This window comes from Panthera tigris, chromosome F3, assembly GCF_018350195.1.
Source record: "Panthera tigris isolate Pti1 chromosome F3, P.tigris_Pti1_mat1.1, whole genome shotgun sequence".
Classification (NCBI taxonomy): domain Eukaryota; kingdom Metazoa; phylum Chordata; class Mammalia; order Carnivora; family Felidae; genus Panthera; species Panthera tigris.
In genome coordinates, this window is record NC_056678.1 from 63,175,400 (window position 1) to 63,194,126 (window position 18,727).

The following is an 18,727-nucleotide window of genomic DNA, read 5'->3' on the forward strand; positions in this document are numbered from 1 at the left end:
TGCTCTGTCTCTCTCTGTCTCAAAAATAAATAAAAATATTTTTTTAAAAACCTTTAAAACATAAGTCAATCAAGAGCTATGCCTTGCATTTATTCAGCAAATATTTACTTAGCTTCTGTTACATGAGGGTAGCATGCTATTGGGTAGAGGATGACTGTGGGAAGAAGGGAAAGGCCACACGCAGGAGAGACAGACAGAAGGACGGACGGACGGAGGAAACAAACTGTGGCTTCAAGCACCTACCAGCCAAGCCAATAAAAATAATGGATGCTACAAATCACTATAATATAAAACAACAGGGAAGTGAATAATTACAAAAACAAAAGCAGCCACTAATCCACTCTGGGTGCCCCAATGGGCCACAGGAAAATACATATAAAGGAAACAAAAAGAACTTTTTGGAACTGGCTCTCCTCACCCCAGGCTGCCCTCTCCCCTCTAGACACCCAGCCAGCCTCTTCTTAATCAAAGGTTCTGCTCTTCATCATTAGCTCTGGATCTGTGTCTGCATAGACCTGGCCCCTCCTCTCACACTGGCCTCTGCCTTCCCTCCCAAGCCACGGGCAAGCTACACACCCAGGGACCCTCCTGGGGACAGAGGCATCAGAATCAGCGCCCGACCCCAACTTCACCCCAACTCCTATCGTTAATAGAACATTATTACCTGCTCCCACGGAAATCGGAGCTCTAGAATTCCTAGGATTCTTTCTAGTAGATTCCAGTTCTCTGCTAAAGTTCTCCACCTCATCTTGTCCCTGAAGCTTACTCGTCACGGTTCTTTTCAAGTCCACGTGTGGCAGCCACAAGGCACCAAGATCCTGAGCAGGCCTATTTCTTCTGGGTTTTAGCTTGTTTTTCATCTGGTCGGACTCTCTAACCATCTGGTCACGTTTCTTTGACTGTCCCACGTCGTACAGGAAAAACTAGTGCGTTAACGTGAGGCTCTGGAAAACCTGATCTTCCTCCAGAGAGGAAGGATGTGCTTTTCGCAGGCAAGTAGCTAGAGAGGCACCACCTTGATCCAACCAAGCTGATCAGAAGCTAAGTGTCCACCTTGTAAGGGCTGGTCCACTTCCCGTTTGCCCTCGCTCCCAGCATGCAACCTGTCGGGGCTCCAGGCTCAAAGCAGGCGGTGTTTACCAGGACCCCTTGGTAAACTCCCCGTCTTGGGCAAGCCCTGAACCACAACTTGTGTCCCCACTTGGGCGAGATCGCTGAAAGCCCTGTGTACCTATGTGGCCTCTGCCATAGGACAGCAAACAAGTGAGAGGAAAGTGGAGCCTAGTGTCGGGCTCACCTGTCCTTCCCTCTTCCCCAGGCCTCACGGCCTCAGCAGCTTCCAGACCTTCCTTGTGTACACACACACACACACACACACACACACACACACACACACAGTACTCCTGGTGGAAGGACTGGTGGGATACAAACCACTCGGACAAAACCAGGAAAACCCCAAGAAGCAAACAGCTGGCTGTATGCAGAGCTCCTCAGTCAAAACTCCAGGCTCTTCTCTGTTCAGACGTTCCAGCCCTTTCCATCTCTGGGCTGCCTCCCTTCTGTGTGCAAATGCATGGTTTCTTAGTTATACCCAGTCTGCGGTGGCCACCGTGTCTCAGTCCCCCGCCTTCCACCCTGAGCACAAACCTTAGGTTTGTTTTTTTTTTATTTTAATGTTTATTTATTTTTGAGAGAGAAAGACAGTGTGCGAGGGGGGCAAGGGCAGAGAGAGAGGGAGGCACAGAATCTGAAGCAGGCTCCAGGCTCTGAGCTGTCAGCACAGAGCCCGATGAGGGGCTCGAACTCATGAGCCGTGAGATCGTGACCTGAACCAAAGTCGGACGCTTAACTGACTGAGCCACGTAGGTGCCCCACAGACCCCGTATCTGTGTGGGCGAAACTCCTGCTTGAATTTTGTTTAAAAACCTACGTTCATCTTCCCGGTGCTACGATGCCTGTAGTTATCTGCAATTCTATACACACACACTTTGAAAGACGTCTGCAGAGGGGGCGCCTCGGTGGCTCAGTCGGTTAAGCGTCTGACTTCGGCTCAGGTCATGATCTCACGGTTCGTGAGTTTGAGCCCCACATCAGGCTATGAGCTGCCGGCTCAGAGCCCAGAGCCTGCTTCAGATTCTGTGTCTCCCTCTCTCTTCCCCTCCCTGTCCACCATTTAAAAAAAATTTAGAAAAGAAAAAAGGAAGACATCTACAGAGTTGCTCCACTGCTCGAGTGGGGGGTGGGGGGGGGGGGCTGCTGGGCTGCTTCCTGTCTCTCAGGGACATGGTTTTCCTGGAATTTTGTTTGCAAACTCATCTTGGGAGTCTTCCCTCCTTATTTGCTTCTGCTGACAGCAAGGCTGGGCCTTGCCCTATCGGATATGCAACCGTGAACGAGGCTGGAAGGCAGGCTTTTAGGAACTTCTCCTTTATGGACAACAAAATGCAGGATATCAGTCATATCTGTGGTGCCATACAGTCCGGGTCCCATCGCTGAGGACCACCGTGATGTGATGCCTCCAGTGTCCCAGCAAGGACCACGGCCCTAACGCCACCTTCCTGCCGGAGTCGGGTCCTGCTCTCCCGCCATGTGTTAGAGGCACTGACACCCTTTTCTGGGGCCGGCTGTGAAGTCTGAGACATCACCACCAACCCCGCTTCCACTCCTGGTCCAAAAACTGTCCCCCTCTTGGTTTTGAATTCAATTATGTTTAAAAAAAAAAAATGTTTCCATGTGTTTGGGACAGAGGAGAGACCGTTCTCAATCTGCTTACTATATTTGTAAAAAGTCCACAGAGAAATGTTAATATGGCCCTCTTAAGTATTAAAAAACTTGCATTCTTTTTAAAAATGCTATAAAGGGGCACCTGGGTGGCTCAGTCGGTTAAACATTCGACTTTGGCTCAGGTCATGATCTCGCGGTTCGTGGGCTCAAGCCCTGCATCAGACCTGTGTCTCCCTCTGTCTCTCTCTCTGCCTCTCCCTGCTCGTGCTTTCTCTCAAAGATAAACAAACATTAAAAAGTTTTTTAATGTTATAAATTTGTTAATATATACATATACTTAATGACAAATGCATAGGAAAAAGAAAAGACCAGGAGCATACAGTCTGTTAAGTGTTAAATGATAACTCTGAGGGGCACCTGGGTGGCTCAGTTGGTTGAGCGTCCGACTTTGGCCAGGTCATAATCTCATGGTTCATGGGTTCGAGCCCCGCGTCGGGCACTGTGCTGACTGCTCAGGGTCTGTGTCTCCCTCTCTCTCTGCCCCTCCCCCGCTCGGATTCTGGCTCTCTCAAAAAATGAATAAACATTTAAAAACAAAAATGACAACTCTGAACGTTAGATAATTTTACTTTTGGCTTAAACACATTTTCTGTAATCATGAATATGGTGTCCAGGATGTTTTTCTTGAGCACACAACCCAAAGGGAAATGAATGATACAATTTCAGGCAGTTTGAGATGCCCCCCCCCCCACCTCCCTGCTCACAGCCCCCAGACAAATTGGCCCTTGAGGGCGGACAAGCTACTGGCCTACGGGAGAAAAGAGTTAAGAGCAGAGGCCAGGCCTGCCGTCAGAGGCTACTAAAGAGGGGAGGATTTAAGAGCTCCCTGAGGACAGCACCAGCTTAGAAAGACACAAAGTGCTAATGGGCATATTTATCACTCCCTCCCTAACGAGCACAGACCTCAGGAAGAAATACAGCCTGAAGGAGGGAAAGTGAGCTGAATCAGCCTACGGGAGAAAGTAAGCACAGAAGAAAGCTAACAATCTGAAGTTAGTAACGGCTTCAACACAACTTCCATAGAAAGGCCTTCCCGACGCCCCCAAACTACAACAGGGTGCTGGTAGGTTCCCACCACGCCTCTTACTATTTCGTCACTGCACCTGTCACAATTCACAAGTTCATGAAACTGCGACAATGTTCTGGGTGTACTTAGGTCCCCGCCCGCCCCTCTGTGCAAGCCCAGGAACTCCAGGACCCTGTGTATCCCCTTCCCTGCTGAAGACCCCAAGCCCAGTAAAGTTCTCTTAAATGAATGCTGCGTACAAGCAAAAACATTACTTTTAATATTCCTTGTTGCTAAGCAAACTTTATGTACCTTCATTTTGTGAAAAGAAAATAACCCGAGCCATTCGTGGTCTCTGGCTAAAGTAGGGGTGACTCCGGGGCCTCATCTACCCCAGGGACACGCTTAGTGATCCAAGGTGCCAGCGGAAGGCAGACAGCACAGGGAAGTCACCGCCCTCTCCCCCTTCAAGCAGACAAGACAGCACAGGTGGCAAACTGATGACCTTAACCTGGATTAGCTGGATCCACAAGAGTGAAAATTTTAAGGAAATGGAAGGCGAGACATCCTGTTTGAGGCACCTGTGGGTCCTTTAATCCTCTTTAGAAAAGCACAGGCACATCATCATGCACGCAAAGTGTTCCCACACACACAGATCTGGTCTCTTTACACACCCTGTCTGAACAGGGAGGCCCTGCAGGGAGGGACTCTGCCCAGTTTACAGGCTGGGGAAGGTAAGCGGAGCCCAGAGGGACAACTGGGCCGGAGCACCTGCTGTGGGAGCCGCGGCCCTGATCTACGGAGCCCAGAACAGGTTGAAGGAGGAGGAGGGACAGACCAGAAAGGACACCTTTCTCATGATTACTTGTGCTTTGTGTTGTGACAACAGTCCAGGCCTTCGGGAAAGGTGAGCGCTTTGAATAAAATAAAACTAATGATTAAGAAATAAAGGGAGTGACCTCCTAACCTGACCCCAGGGTTCAGAAAACACTGAATTCTGTGCTGATCATTATCCCTGTTGGCTCCTGAGGGACGAGAATTAACATTTTGGTTTCAGTAAGGAGCGCACGGGCTCGTGGAGGGATGGAGAGTCATTCCTGGCTTCTGGGTCTCAGGTCTATCATTGGGAAGAGATCATTTCCAACGGGAAAACTGCTTAGAACCTTATTTTTCACCGAGATGCTTCTTATTGGACACTGACTTCTCTCCGTTTGAGTCTCCCCCAGGCCCTGCTGTTTTGCTCCTGACCCATTAGCCCCTGGCCTCCCTCTGAGAAGGTCACTCTGGACCTGTGGTCCCGTCCTGTGAACACCATCAGTCTTAGCCAAAGTCATGGGGAGGATGCTGGCCGATTCCTGGGGCAAGAAAGACAGCTGCCCTAACTTCTCTTTCTCTCCCACCTTCTGCCAAAGTTTCTCTGGATAAAGTCAGGTTCAGGGGATGGGTCCAGAGCATCGCTCCTGTCTTCCTATTCCATATACTCTTCATATTTTATTTTGCTTCGGTTTTTGTTAAAGCAAAACTTTCTTTCAGAAGGACCGTCCCTCTTCCTGTCACAGCAGCCTACCTCCAAAACAACACATACTTTTCTCTTTGACCTTTCTCGGGGCTCCCAGGGTTCCAGTTCTAAGACCATGTACTTAGAAAGCTCAACAGCCTAGGGGCGCCTGGGTGTCTCAGTCGGTTAAGTGTTCAACTCCTGTTTTCGGCTCAGGTCATGAGCTCACGGTTTGTGAGTTTGAGCCCCACATCTGGCTGCGCTGACAGCACGGAACCCGCTTGGGATTCTCTTTCTCTCTCCCTCTCTCTCTCTGCCCCTCCCCCACTCACATGGTCTCTCAAACTTAAAAAAAAATACTAATAAACTCATTAAAAAAAAGCTCAACCACCTTGAAAACCAAATAATGCCCTTGGTTTCCACAGGCATGTTTCCCCTGCTAAGTTATTGTTCTTCCAAAGTCAAGCCTCCACCAGAGAAGAAAAGAATGTGCAAATGTCAGAAGCAGGCAAAAACTGCCAGAATACAGGCAATCCTAAAAATCAAACAGTGCCTTCAATGGAGAGGCAGGCAATAAATACATGAATGAATGAATGGTCTCAAGAATCAATCCTCACCTTATTTCCTGAGTGGGTCCCTGGGCTGCACACATCCCAAGCCTCAAAGCTGTCTACTGTGGACTGAGAAAGGTATTTTTGTCCCCTCTCCTCTCTCGCCTGCAGAAACACTCTGAGATCATGAATGGAAGGTGTTAGGAGTGCCGACTTTGTTAATTACAAGGTAATGATTCTACTTCCTTTAAACCTGCAAAGTGCCGGGGAGTACAAATTAAAAGCGTTTAAACTTCCTAAAAGTGAACTTAGAGATTGTCTTTAGTAGAGTAACTCTCTGGTTAAAAAAAAAAAAAGAAGAAGAAGATGAAGATGCTCTCCAGGGCACCCAGGCACAAGTGAAAGGTGCCTTTTGGGTTCAGAAATAAATTTTGTGTGTGTCACGTAACCACGTGTGGCACTGAAACGTTTACCTTGAGTTTGTCATCTCAGGTTCCTTTAAGGTCCCACCTGCAAATCGGCCACAGTACAAACGGGAAGCAGGGCCTCTGCACTGCAAAGCTCTGAAATTTTAATAATTTCCTACATGCTACTCAGCTATGACTATTAAAGGAGACGCACTTAGATGATTCATAAAGAAAATATTTATGAAAACAATTACAAGCACAATTAGGAATTTTTCTCAGAAATCTCTTAATCACTGTTTAATTGAACCCTGATCTCAACATCAGATTTTTATTAAACTTGTTTCTGTGCTTGGGGCGCCTGGGTGGCTCAGTCAGTTGAGCATCTGACTCTTGACTTCGGCTCAGGTCATGATCTCACGGTTCGTGAGTTCGAGCCCTGCATCGGGCTCTCTGCTGAAAGCATGGAGACTGCTTGGGATTCTCTCTCTCCTTTTCTCTCTGTGCTTCCTCTGCTCCCATATGCTCTCTCTCTCTCTCTCTCCAAACAAATAAATAAACTTTAAGACAAAACAGTTTCTATGCTTTGACTTCGGAAAAACAACCCCTTTTGGACGCTTCTGCAAACATTAAGCTCGGCTTGACTCCAGAAGCCTTTGTGAGCCTGCTTTTCCTCAACCGTGGCAGTGCCTCAGCCCCTGCCCCCCATCCACTTTGGGGCAAGAAGGAAACTTCCCTGGGGCTGCTTTCAAATTACCACAGGACTGTTCTTGGGTGTTTTCCTGTCCTTTAACGAGTTTCTCTGCTTTCTTAATAGGAGACCAAGGGTGGGGGGGAAAGGCAGCTGGGGGAAAGTGTGGGGTTAGGGAGGTGGGCCTGTGAACTGCATGTCTAAGCTGAAAGCAAAAAATTTCATAAGTGGATTCTAAACAAGGTATTTTTTCACTGAACTCTTACCCAGAATAGGAACAGTCACAACGGTCTTGGATAGAATTTCCAAACCATTTTCTCAGAGATTCCACATCTCTTGTACTCAACATCCTGGATAAAATGTGGAGAAGTCTTTGAACGGAATGCTCAGGTGGTATTACAACCAATGAACAAGCTGGTGAGGCGACTGATGAGGGTCTACCGGTGGCTGCCAAAGGCCCAAATGAGGTACAGCGTGATCTGCAAGCACAGTGTCCTCACTCGGCCACACTCACGTTCTTCCACTCTCTCCTGACCTCCCCGGTCACGTGGGGCCTTCACCTCACCCCAGGAGGAACGCCAAGATCCATACCGACAAGGGGAATCACTTTTCTTTTCTCCTTTTGTTTTCAGTAGTTTCAGGTGCTCGCCATCACGATCAACAGGAAAATTAAGGAGTCCCCAAAGAGGTAAAACACAGCGTAGCCTCATGACCCCCCCAGCAAGATCGACTGCAATGGGCCGCCATGTTGGGCCGTGTGCCTGTCTGGCTTCGGAACTTGGGTGAAGAGTAAAAATCACAGCTGAGGCTGACGGACATCACATTTTCACTAAAATTTATCAAAACGAAAACGAAAACAAAAACCCCTGCTTGGTGAAAGAAGGACCGATGTGTGCCTTTGGTACATAAATAGAACACGAAACCATCCCCATACTATACAGAATCCTGATAATGCAGGGGGCACCCACGTCATAATAAGCTCCTTAATTAACACCAGTCAGGTAAAAAGGGCTCTCAAATGTCCACTCAAGCTTGAGGACGAAAGGTCTGAGAGTGGCCACTGTTAGCGTTCCTTGTTTATCACAATAATACTGCTCAGTACGGGGCGCCTGAGTGGCTCAGTCGGGTAAAACTGACCGACTCTTAATTTCAGCTCAGGTCACCATCTCGTCATTCGTGACTTTGAGCCCTGCATCGGGCTCTGTGCTGACAGTGTGGAGCCTGCTTGGGATTCTCTCTCTCCCTCTCTCTCTCTCTCTCCCTCTCTCTCTCTCTCTCTCTCTGTTTTTCCTCTGCTCTCTCTCACTCCCGCTCTCTCTAAAAAAACACTGTTCAGTCATACTGCGGAGGCTGAAATTAACAGCGGGCACTGAAGCAATTTGATAGTCCCTGAAACACTGGCACAGCCTCCAATTTAGCTATTCCGCATCTAACAAAAAGTATGTGGAAATACAAGGTGTGGAGAGACATACAATCACAGCCACTGCAACATTTCTTTATAAGAGCAAAGAATTTTTTAATTCACTGGGGGAATGATTATATTAATTACAACGTAATCAATACAATAGAACACTGTGAGGCTCTTAACAACGGAATGGGATTTTCTGTATACACAGGCATGAAAGGATGCCCGCAATTTACCACAGAGTAAGTAGAAAAGCTGAGAAAGTATGTATTGTATGATCCCATTTCCCTTTTAAAAAAATCAGTAGCTGGCATTTAAAGGCTCATGTTCCAGTGCTATGTTAAATATTGACATGGTTTTTAAATTTAACATTACTAACAGCCCTAGGAGTTACTTAATATTCTCCATTTGAAAACAGAAGAAAGTCAGGCTTGGGGTGTAATGATTTGCTCAAGGTCAAAAAGCCAGTGAGCTGTGGGTCGGGCACTGACGTGTGTTATGTGCATGAAAAAAACAAGAAGAAATCAAAGATTCCCAGAGGTGTTAATGGTGATAAGCTCTCTAGATGGGAGAATGGAAAAGGCAATTTCATTGTCTTCGCTACAACGTGGATTTTTCCTTTTTCCCCAGCAAGAAATTCTAGTTATAAATTGGAAAAGAAGACAGAAAATCAGCAGGCCTTCAATGGGAGTCCCTGAATAGGCGAGCGCCATGCCGTCAGGCAAACCATCGCCTCAAAGACCAGTGTTTAAAGGGTTTGGATTGGTTTTTCCTGGAACAGAGCTCTGATGGGTCGTCAACCAATTCTGGATAACAAGACTCGTCATCCAAAAGACACATCGGAGTGGTGAATCGTATCAACTTTGACCCCTCCCCCCCCCATTTGGCCCTAAAGATTCCAAGCATATGCAATACGTAACTAAATAAACACCCGTGTGGAACACGACAGCAGGCCCTTGGCACGAGGCCACGGGGAGAGGCGAGGTTTGCTTGATGAGGTTACCGAAGTGTGAGGCTTTAGAGCCAGCGTGGAAAACACTGACCAGAGCAACACAGAGGGGCTCACGGAAGCTTCTGTCCTTCAAAACGCAGCAAACACTGGGCCCTAGAAGAGCCACAGGAGCCTCCAAAGTCCAGATCACAACTTATCCATCTCCTAAGTGAGAAAACTAACTTCTAGCATCTGCCCTGTGTCTGTCTGGCCAGGCACATGGGTTCAATGTGCGCTCTGGTCACCTGTGCTCTGCTCACATGGTCCACCTGCCTCCACCCCCAGTTAAGATGCCTGCTGTCTGCGGCCACGGCCCAGACCCACGCAGGCCACACGGCAGGTGCTTCAGCTGGACACAAGCGAGGGCGGCCTTTACAAAGAAGGCAGAAACTTCCCGTCACCCGCTCACGTGCCCATGTGACAAGCAGACGCGACTTCAGTCCCGTGTGGATGTGTCCCCTTTCCTGGGGGCACGGCAGAGAGAAGTTGCCTCCTGAAAGGTAAGGTTGCCAGCAGCAGGTTCCCCATCAATCCTGCCCTCAAGCAGCCACGTAATTACAGCGAGCCTGGCGAACCACAGAACAGAGCTTCAAACCTGTTATTCATAGAAGACGAGAGAAAACGTCTTTCTAGAAGGCTGCTGGAACCCAGTCCTGCCCACCAGAGGCGACGAGCCACTCTGAAAGCGCACTTGGTCTCCAGCGGCTCTCCCAGTGAATCCTTACTGCCCCCCACCTGTTTCCTCAAGAGACCAGCAATCGTAATCCTTTCAAGAGGAAAAGGATTCATCTGGTTTGGGTGGGGAAAAAAGGAAAGAGATTCAAGGATGATGGAAGACCCAGGACCTTGATCCACAGCACGTGGGCAAAGAACAGGCAGGGGAGAGTGGTCATTTTTAATTTTTTTAAGGTTTTTCCTTTTTTTTTCTTTTCTTTTCTTTTCTTTTTGTTTTTTTGAGAGAGGAAGAAACAGCGAGGGAGGGGCGGGGAAAGAGAGGGAGAGAGAGAATCCCAAGCAGGGTCCACACTGTCAGTGCAGAGCCAGACGTGAGGCTCAAACCCACGAACCATGAGATCATGACCTAAGCTGAAACCAAGAGTCAGATGCTTAACTGACTGAGCCACCCAGGTGCCCCAAGAGCGGTCATTTTAAAGAAAGGCAGAAGGACCAGATCCCTGGGGACCAGGAGATGGAAAGACGATGAAACCAGACCTAAACAAATAATTCTAGGGGACAGCCCACATCCCCGAGGACAGCCGCTCCCACTAGCTAGCATTACTGAGCACGTACATGCACCCCCCGGTGGAGGCTCCGGACATACTGTGTCACCTGTCATGGCAACGCAATGAGGTGAACGTCCTGACCCCCACCCTACCAGCAGAGGCAGGGCTGGAAAGTTCAGGAGCTTGCTCGGGGAGACAGCTGGCAAATGACAGAGTCACGCCCCACACCCAGGTGTAACTGAATCCCCACCCCTCCCCCGCCCCCCAACCCTCCATTAAGCACTACGAAACACCGTGCTTGCACATGAAGCTGCTGTCAGTCACCCCAGAGACCCTCCCTTGGGCCCTTCGGGACCGTCCTAAGACAAACCAAAAACTAAGCGAAAGACTGGCTTAGGCCGAGCCATCAACAAATGCTCTGGCGATATGGAGCCTAGCAGGGCAGAGAAGAGAAATTCCAAACTGGCTGCAGAAACAGTGTGGAACCCACAGCGCCCAGAGCTGTATCTGCCCTCCAGCAGAGGAAGCTCCTGAAAGTGACCCCACATGCGTGGGCCACTGGAGGGGACAGGGCCACTCCTGCCATCCTGTCTGTTGCCTGATAGGCTGGGCTCCAGGAACAGCAGGGGGCTGGAGGAGGGGGCCACTCAGTGAGGCAAACTGGCCTTGCAGGTGTTTTACGGCTCCCAGCAAACTACACGTGACCGTGGCCCCCAGAGACCAGCAAGCCCCTCATCAGTCCTGAAGACACTGTCTCAAGATCGCAGGGTGGTGACATCTGCAGGACTTGGCTCAGGGGGGTGGTAGGAGTGGAAGCCATTGACAGTCACAACTGATTATGGAAACTTCCTGGGATCCCTCAAGGGCATAACCAGAGAGGCTTGGTTTCAGATGGGTCAGAAAGCTCAGAGCCCGGTCATCAAGGCAGTTTATTCATTAACCTGATGTTTGGGGGCTGATAATGCAGCCCGTTTGTACAGATTCAGGGGAAACAGTGGCTCTGTGGGGACAGGTGACCTCATTTCAACCCAGAGTGAGACCTCAGGTCACCAGGCAAGGAAGATTCTGCCTCCCAGTGATTTTCAAACTTTAAAGTCTCGGGACTGCTGCAAATAGAATGTTCCCAGGAAGCTCAGACTTTCGGCTGGTCAACAGTAGAAATGCGCTCATGGGCATAGAGGTGGGGTCTCCAGGAACAGGAAGACCCAGGTTCTGATCCCAAGGCAGCCACATATCAACTGTGATACGTTCAGGAAGTGAGTCTCTCCACAACTCAGTCTCTTCATCTCTAACGAGGGGATCATACTGCTTCCCTCGCGGTTATTTGGGAGAAATCAACGAGACTACGTGAAGGTTCCGGATACTGAGCCCATGACAGCATGATCGTCCCTGCACCTGCGGGCGGAAGCGGCTGTGGCCCAATGGCTGGCAGGATGCCACCAGTCAGTCGTAAACCAAGCAGAACAGAGGTGCTTTAAAACAAGAGGTGATTTAAAAACCGACGCTGAGCAAATCAGAGAAATGTACCGAAAAGGGGAAAAGAGAAAGAGAAAAGTGTACACATGAGTTTAATTACATTCACAGGGTTAATGCCAAGGTCATGTCCTTTGCTCTGGCATTAGTGACTCAGCCACATACACTCGCTCTGCCTGGCTGGCACCAACAGTAATTGGGACGCCACACTCATTTGATCATACAGAGGCCAACAACAGATGTGGACCCAAATGGGGAGCGGTCCAGTATGGTGAAAAACACCGCCAATTTGGAGCTGGACCAAAGGGTCTGTCTGGATCTTGCTAGGTCTCGCCCTGAGCCTGTTTCACCTAAAGGAGATGACACAGGTGCGGGGGGGGGGGGGGGGGGGCGGGGGCGGGGGGGGGGGGCCTCAGTCGGTTAAGCGTCAGACTCCTGATTTCAGCTCAGGTCACCATCTCACGGCTCCCGAGATCGAGCCCCACATTGGGCTCTGCGCTCACAGGTGCAGACTGCTGGAGATTCTCTCTCTCCCCCTCCTCTGCTGGCATGCTCTCTTTTCGCAAAAGAAACACTAAAAAATAAATTAAGTAAAATTATATTATAAGTACTCTAAAGGTCGCCACTTGAGCCAAAGGGGCCCTGGAGGATTCAGGCCCCTCTGGGCGTGAGTGGAGGACTGCGGGGCCATTCTGGCAGAAGACGTCCCAGCGGTGCTCAGAAATAACGCAAGCCAGCGGCAGGGCTCAGGCCAGGGAGCAGGGCAATTCTAAGCAGAACACCGTGTCCTGTGGCCTGGCAGCCACGGATTCATGTTTGCATCTTAGGAAAAGACCACAAACAGCACGACTTCACAGAGTAACAGAAAAACACCGCCCAGGGCTGTCCAAGCTGCAGGTAAAGGTCTCGGCACGCCGGAGGAGGGCACAGCAGTGCAGCTGCCCCGGCAGGTGCCGGTGCATGACCAGTGTGGCCCGGCCAGGCAGCTTCACGCAGCACGGGGGCAGGACTGCAGCGGCCCTCAGCAGGTGCTGAGTGGCTCGACTCTGGTCATAGGGCCCTAAGAGGGGGCACTTCCTGGGACGCGTCGGGGAGCATGTTCAGAACAGTCACGAGGACGTAAAGGCCACGGGAGGAAAGCAGATATAGGACCCATGAGACACCTCCCAGGGGTGCTCAGAAACACCCGGATAAGCTTCAGGGCAAAGCAGCATAAAAGTCTCACTGTAGAGGGGACACCCGGGTGCCTCAGTCGGTGAAACGTCCAACTCTTTGATTTCGGCTCAGGTCACGATCTCACAGTTCGCGAGCACGGCGTCGGGCTCCGTGCGGACAGTGCAGAGCACGCCTGGGATTCTCTCTCCCTCTCTCCCTCTGTTCCTTCGCCTTTGCGTGTTCTCCTTCTCAAAATAAATAAATCAATTAAAAAAAAAAAAAAGTCTTACTGTAGTGCTAGGGGCAGAACCAGAGGAACGTTTTGTTTTGTTTTTTTATACTGAAGTTGCTCTGTCTTTGTATTTTTTTTTAATTTTATGATTGTTTCTTTAAGTAGCCTCCACGCCCAATGTGGAGCTTGAACTCATGACATGACCCTGAGATCAAGCGTCGCATGCTCTACCGACTGAGCCTGCCAGGCGCCCAACTTGTTCTAGTTTTGATGCTCCACTCGCTGATATGGCCCTGGAGGGGGTGGCGGGGAGTGATTTGCAAAATAATTTTAAGATTCAAAGATCATAATGGTGACTGAGTAACTCCAAGCAACTAGAAAGGGCAAGAGAAACAGAGGAACAGAACTCATGAACACGTCTGAGCGCACACACAGAGCTCCCACGTGGTGGGAGGTGGCTAACGAGGAAAAGGACGTTTCAAAAAGTCAGCAAGATGGACGGGACGGCAGAAGAGGTTCATCAGCCATCTGACTGGGGGTAGGAGGAGAGAAACACTGAGGATTGCTTTTGATCAGGAGACAAATTGCAAAGTAAAAATCCAGCCGCTCCCTCGCATGGCGGCCTACCCTTACCACGGGGGACAGCGTTTCGGCCGTGCGGGCTCACCTCCCTCTTTATTCTTCTCTCCAACTAGACTGTGAGAGAACTGAGGGCCGTGTCTTAGGCTCACCTCCTCGTCGCAAGCGCCTAGCCCACCTGGCAGGGAGGAAGCACCAAACGGGTGTTTCCTGAATGAACAAAAAAACCGTTAAGGGAACTGAAATGGAAGCGGGCCCCTGGACCCCATGGCGAGAGAAAGCTCTGGTCTCACGAGGTCGCCAGAGAAGGCCACTCACGCGTGTGGCGTTTCCCTGAATTCCATTTTATATACAGTAAAACCTTGCATAATTTGTTCCAGAAACATGCTTGTCATCCAAAGCACTCCTATATCTGAGCGAATTTCAAGAACCATTGAGTCAGTTGTGATCATGTGACCTTCGGGGTCAGGTACCACTCGCATCGCAAGACACTGCTGGTTTATCAAGTTAAAATTTATTAGACACGTTTGTTCGTCTTGCAAAACCCTCACAGAACAAGTTACTCTCAATCCAAGGTTTCACTGTACTCTTTCATGGTTTCCAAAGCACGCGTTCTGTGTCCAGCCAGAAGCCTAAGGTCCTAGAGAACAAGGGCCCCAAATTTCGACACCCCCGGTTTCCAATGCCTGGCACCACAGTGCAAGATTTGGGGTCTTCAACAGTTATTCATTAAATAGGCTTGAATAAAGGAGACGAGAAGAGGCAAGTAAAGTTGCTCCTAGTGGGCAAGGTTCCTTCAGGTCGATTTACAGGAGAAACGAGCTGGCTGTTTATCAGGCTTCATTGCGACAGGCATTCCGCAGGACAAAGGCGGCCTTTCAGAACGACAGGAGCGGCCGCACCTTCTCCAGGGCTCCGGGCTCGGTGTTTCCACGGGAGAGCTCGGGGTTGATAGTAAAGTGCGCTGGCACAGGCACATGCCAGGGAAGTTGGCAGGGCACCTGCCCGGGCTGGGACTGACTCCAGGCAGCCTGGCGAAAGTCAAGAAAGCTCGTAATTCATCCAGAGGAGAATTTAAAAACAATCCAATTAGTGGAGTATGACTGCAGATTGGGCAACTGAACGTCAGCTAACTTCAACAGTCAGGGCAGGGAGTAGGGGACGGGCCCATCCCTCTCTCCCCACAGCACGTGACCCAGGTGAAGGTGAAAGGTCTCCCGTCTCTTGGATTTGACAGCTCCGGCCAGATCAGCCTGTCAGCAAAAATGCCTGCACAGGATCAGTGGGAGAGCCTCCTCGCTTAATGCAGAAATTCCTAGGCAGGCAGCTCCCTGTGCAACTACTGCTAGATTAAAGGGGCAAGACAAAGGAGCTAATTAGTAGATAAGGAAAGGCCCTGAGACAGGAAATGCGGTAGGTTATTACAGCTAGTGCTGAAGAGGAGAGTTGCCAGGGTATCTAAATATGTACACAACAAGGCATAAGGGGCCACGATCACAAGTTCACGTCCCTCCTAAGGAAACATACATGCCAGGGTTTTCAGGTCACTGCCTAACTGCACCTAGGTTCCTCACAGTTGGGGAAGTAGGCAGCCAGCCCCGCCCTGATCCCCACCCTCGACTCCAGGGGCCCTCGACCCACCCACCCCCCCCCCTCGATACAACTCCACACTCCCCCCCATACTGTTCGGCAAAGTCAGGGATGGTTTCGCTGGGCAACAATCAGCAGCTTGCCATCTGAGCTCAAAGTAGTCAAGGCACAGACTTCCAAGGGACAGCCTCCAGGCTCATCGGGTAGCTGGTAATGCGACAGACACGTGCCCTGGTCAGCGGGATCCACTGCCCTGCCTGAGAGAGTTCGGAAACTAGACATTCACAAACACAGCAAAAACTAATTCTAAAATTCATATGAAACCCCAAAGACCCCAAAGAGTCAAAGCAATCTTGAGAAGGGAGAACAAAGCTGGAGGCATCACCCTACCTGATTCAGAACGCAATTACAAAGTCACCATAACCCAAACAGTACGGTACAGGCGTAGAGAGACAAACACAGACCGACGGAAGCCAACCGAGAGCCCAGAAATAAACCATGCGTACATATATGGTCAGCTAACCTTCAACAAAGGGCACCAAGAATATACAATGGGGAAAGGGTGGTTTCTTCAATAAATGGTTTAAGGAAAACTGGATATCCACCTGCAGAAAAAAATAAAATAAAATTGGACCCTTCTCTTAACCCATAAAAATCAACAGAAAAGAGAAGGAAGACTTACGACCCCAAACCGCAAAACTCCTAGAAGAAAACAGGAGGGGCAAAAATCTTTGACACTGGCCTTGGCAATGAGTTTCTGGCTAGGACACCAAAAGCTAGGTAACAAGAGCCCAAACAAGTAGAACTACAACAAATTAAAAAGCTTTGGCACAGCAAAGGAAACCGTCTGCAAATGAAAAGGCACCCTACGGGTTGGGAGAAAATAACTGCAAACCATGTATCTGCTAAGGGGTGAATGTCCAAAATGTGTAAGGAACTCCCGACAACTCAACAGCAACAAGACAAATAACCCAATTAGAAAATAAGCAACGGGCCTGAACAGACATTTCTCCAAAAATGACGTACCAACGGCCAACAGGTACGCGAGAGGGCGCTCAACATCACTAGGCACCAAATAAACTTCGAAACAGAAAGAGATATCCTTTCACACCTGTTGGAGGACTCTTCCCAACAGAAGTGTTGGTGACGATGTGGAGAATAGGGAATCCTTGCGCACTCCTGGTGGGAATGTAAACTGGTGCAGCCACACCGGAAAAACAGTCCGGAGGTTCCTTAAAAAATTAAAAATGGAACTGCCACATGATCCGGCAATCCCACTTCTGGGCGTACACCCAAAGGAAATGAAGTCAGTCCCTCGGAGAGGTATCTGTGCCCCCCACCTCATGCACCATCATTCACAACAGACAGTACGTGGAAACCACCGAGGTTTCGACAAACGAAGGGATAAAGAAATGATGGTGTGTATAAACACATCGCGAACTACCGTTCAGCTTTAAGGAAGGAGACTCTTTTCAACAATGTGGATGAAGCCGAAGGACGTCGTGCTAAGTGCTATCAGCCAAACACGCAAAGAAAAAACCCGCATGACCTCACTTATATGTAGAATCTTAAAAAATCGAATACGTAGAAGCAGAGAGTAGTATGGGCGACGAGCACCTCGAGGTGGTGACAAGTGGCATAAAGACGTCCGGTCAATTACAGAGCGGAACGGGCGCTGCATGGAGCCTGACAAAAATGCTCTCGTGGAAAGCAAGGACGTCACAGAGAAAGGCGGTCTCAGAGAGCCCAGTGATGGGACAGTCAAGGGCCTGAGGCAAACAGTTTCCGGAGAAGGTGGATTAATTGTGGTCCTCGGTCACAGCCAACTCCCTGGACGGCGGAGTCAGAGCTGCGCAGAGACCGACAGAAAGCAGCAGGGGAAACCACGTGGCTTTTGCTTGCCCCTCAGTAGGGCAGGACGGCTCCCAGGGAGAGAGCTGGGCAGACCTGGGCCCAGCGCCGGGGCCAGTCACTGGCCCAAGAAGGTCAAGCCAGGACCCCACGGCCAGTAAAATCTCAGATTTACCACGGCCTCTCCAGGCTCCCCCGTGGCAGCCCGCTTCCCACCCAGAAGTTTCTGAAGAAATGTAACAACAGCGATGCTCTCTGCCCATCAGTGTCCTCACTTGAACACCCATCCCACCCACCCCAAGAAATTGGTCTTTAGACGGCAGCTCTGTCCATCTCCCTTCCCGTTCTCTTCTCAAGGATCTCAAGACATAAAGAAAAATCAACAATATAAAAATATCTTTTTAATGTTTATTTATTTTTGAGAGATTGAGGAGAGAGAGAGAGACAGAATCCGAAGCAGACTCCTGGCTCCGAGCTGTCAGCACAGAGTCCTACATGGGGCTCGAACTCACGAACAGCAAGATCACGGCCTGAGCCGAAGTCGAACGCTTAACTGACTGAGCCACCCAGATGCCTCTAAAAAAATTTTATTTAATGCACAGGGTGAGAAAGGACTTGGAGTCACCCAGTCTGGCCACTGATCTGATAGCTCAGTTTCTGCCGAGCCAGGATCAGCCTCGGCAAGAGAACACCGCCAGTGCCTAGAGCGCTTTCCCTCTGCGGGCTATTTCACATTCCAACAACCCTGGCAGCTAGAATGTTCTCCCGGGCCAAATCTGCCTTCCTACCACACCTGGTTCTGCTCTCAGCTTCCTGACAGTCTGTCCAGAAGCTGAAGACGGACGGCCAGCAAGAGCCTGGTCTCCACTAAGTGTTGGGAAGGCCCTGGCCCAAGCCTGCCTCATCCATTTCTCTTCCAGGAGCATGAAAGAAGTGGACTTCAGGGTAAAGGAGAAGTCGCGTGGTGGTCAGAGGCAGAAGGGACGGAAAAGATCCTTTAAATCCTTCTTCTTCCTTCAAGGGCGAGCCCGGGCCTGGAGAAGAGAAGCTTCCTCGCTCAGTCCTCACAGCCACTGGGTGGTAATGTGAGCTCTCCTCAGTTCTGGGTCTGCTTGTACTGAGTTCTCCTGGGGTACGCTCCTCACTTTCCCACAACACTGTGGGCCATTCTCACTACCGCTGTGCACACGCACACACGTTCAGTCCAGCGCTGCTCCCGACCTACAGGCCTAGACCTCCGGCCTTTGGTTATCCTGGTCCAACCTTACAGGTAAAACTGAGCCCTGGGACACTT

At 49.9% G+C, this 18,727-nt stretch overlaps 1 protein-coding gene and 1 long non-coding RNA gene across 4 annotated transcripts in view; one reads left to right on the forward strand and one right to left on the reverse strand.

Moving 5' to 3' along the window:
* The window catches only part of LOC102967731 (carboxyl-terminal PDZ ligand of neuronal nitric oxide synthase protein), a 284,060-nt gene that overhangs the window by 141,904 nt on the left and 123,429 nt on the right, over nucleotides 1–18,727 (reverse strand). The gene's annotated exons all lie outside the window — the stretch shown is intronic.
* LOC122236032 lies at nucleotides 3,954–5,891 on the forward strand. The gene is made up of 2 exons (XR_006214242.1): nucleotides 3,954–4,697; nucleotides 5,714–5,891. It is a non-coding gene; the product is annotated as an uncharacterized LOC122236032 (long non-coding RNA).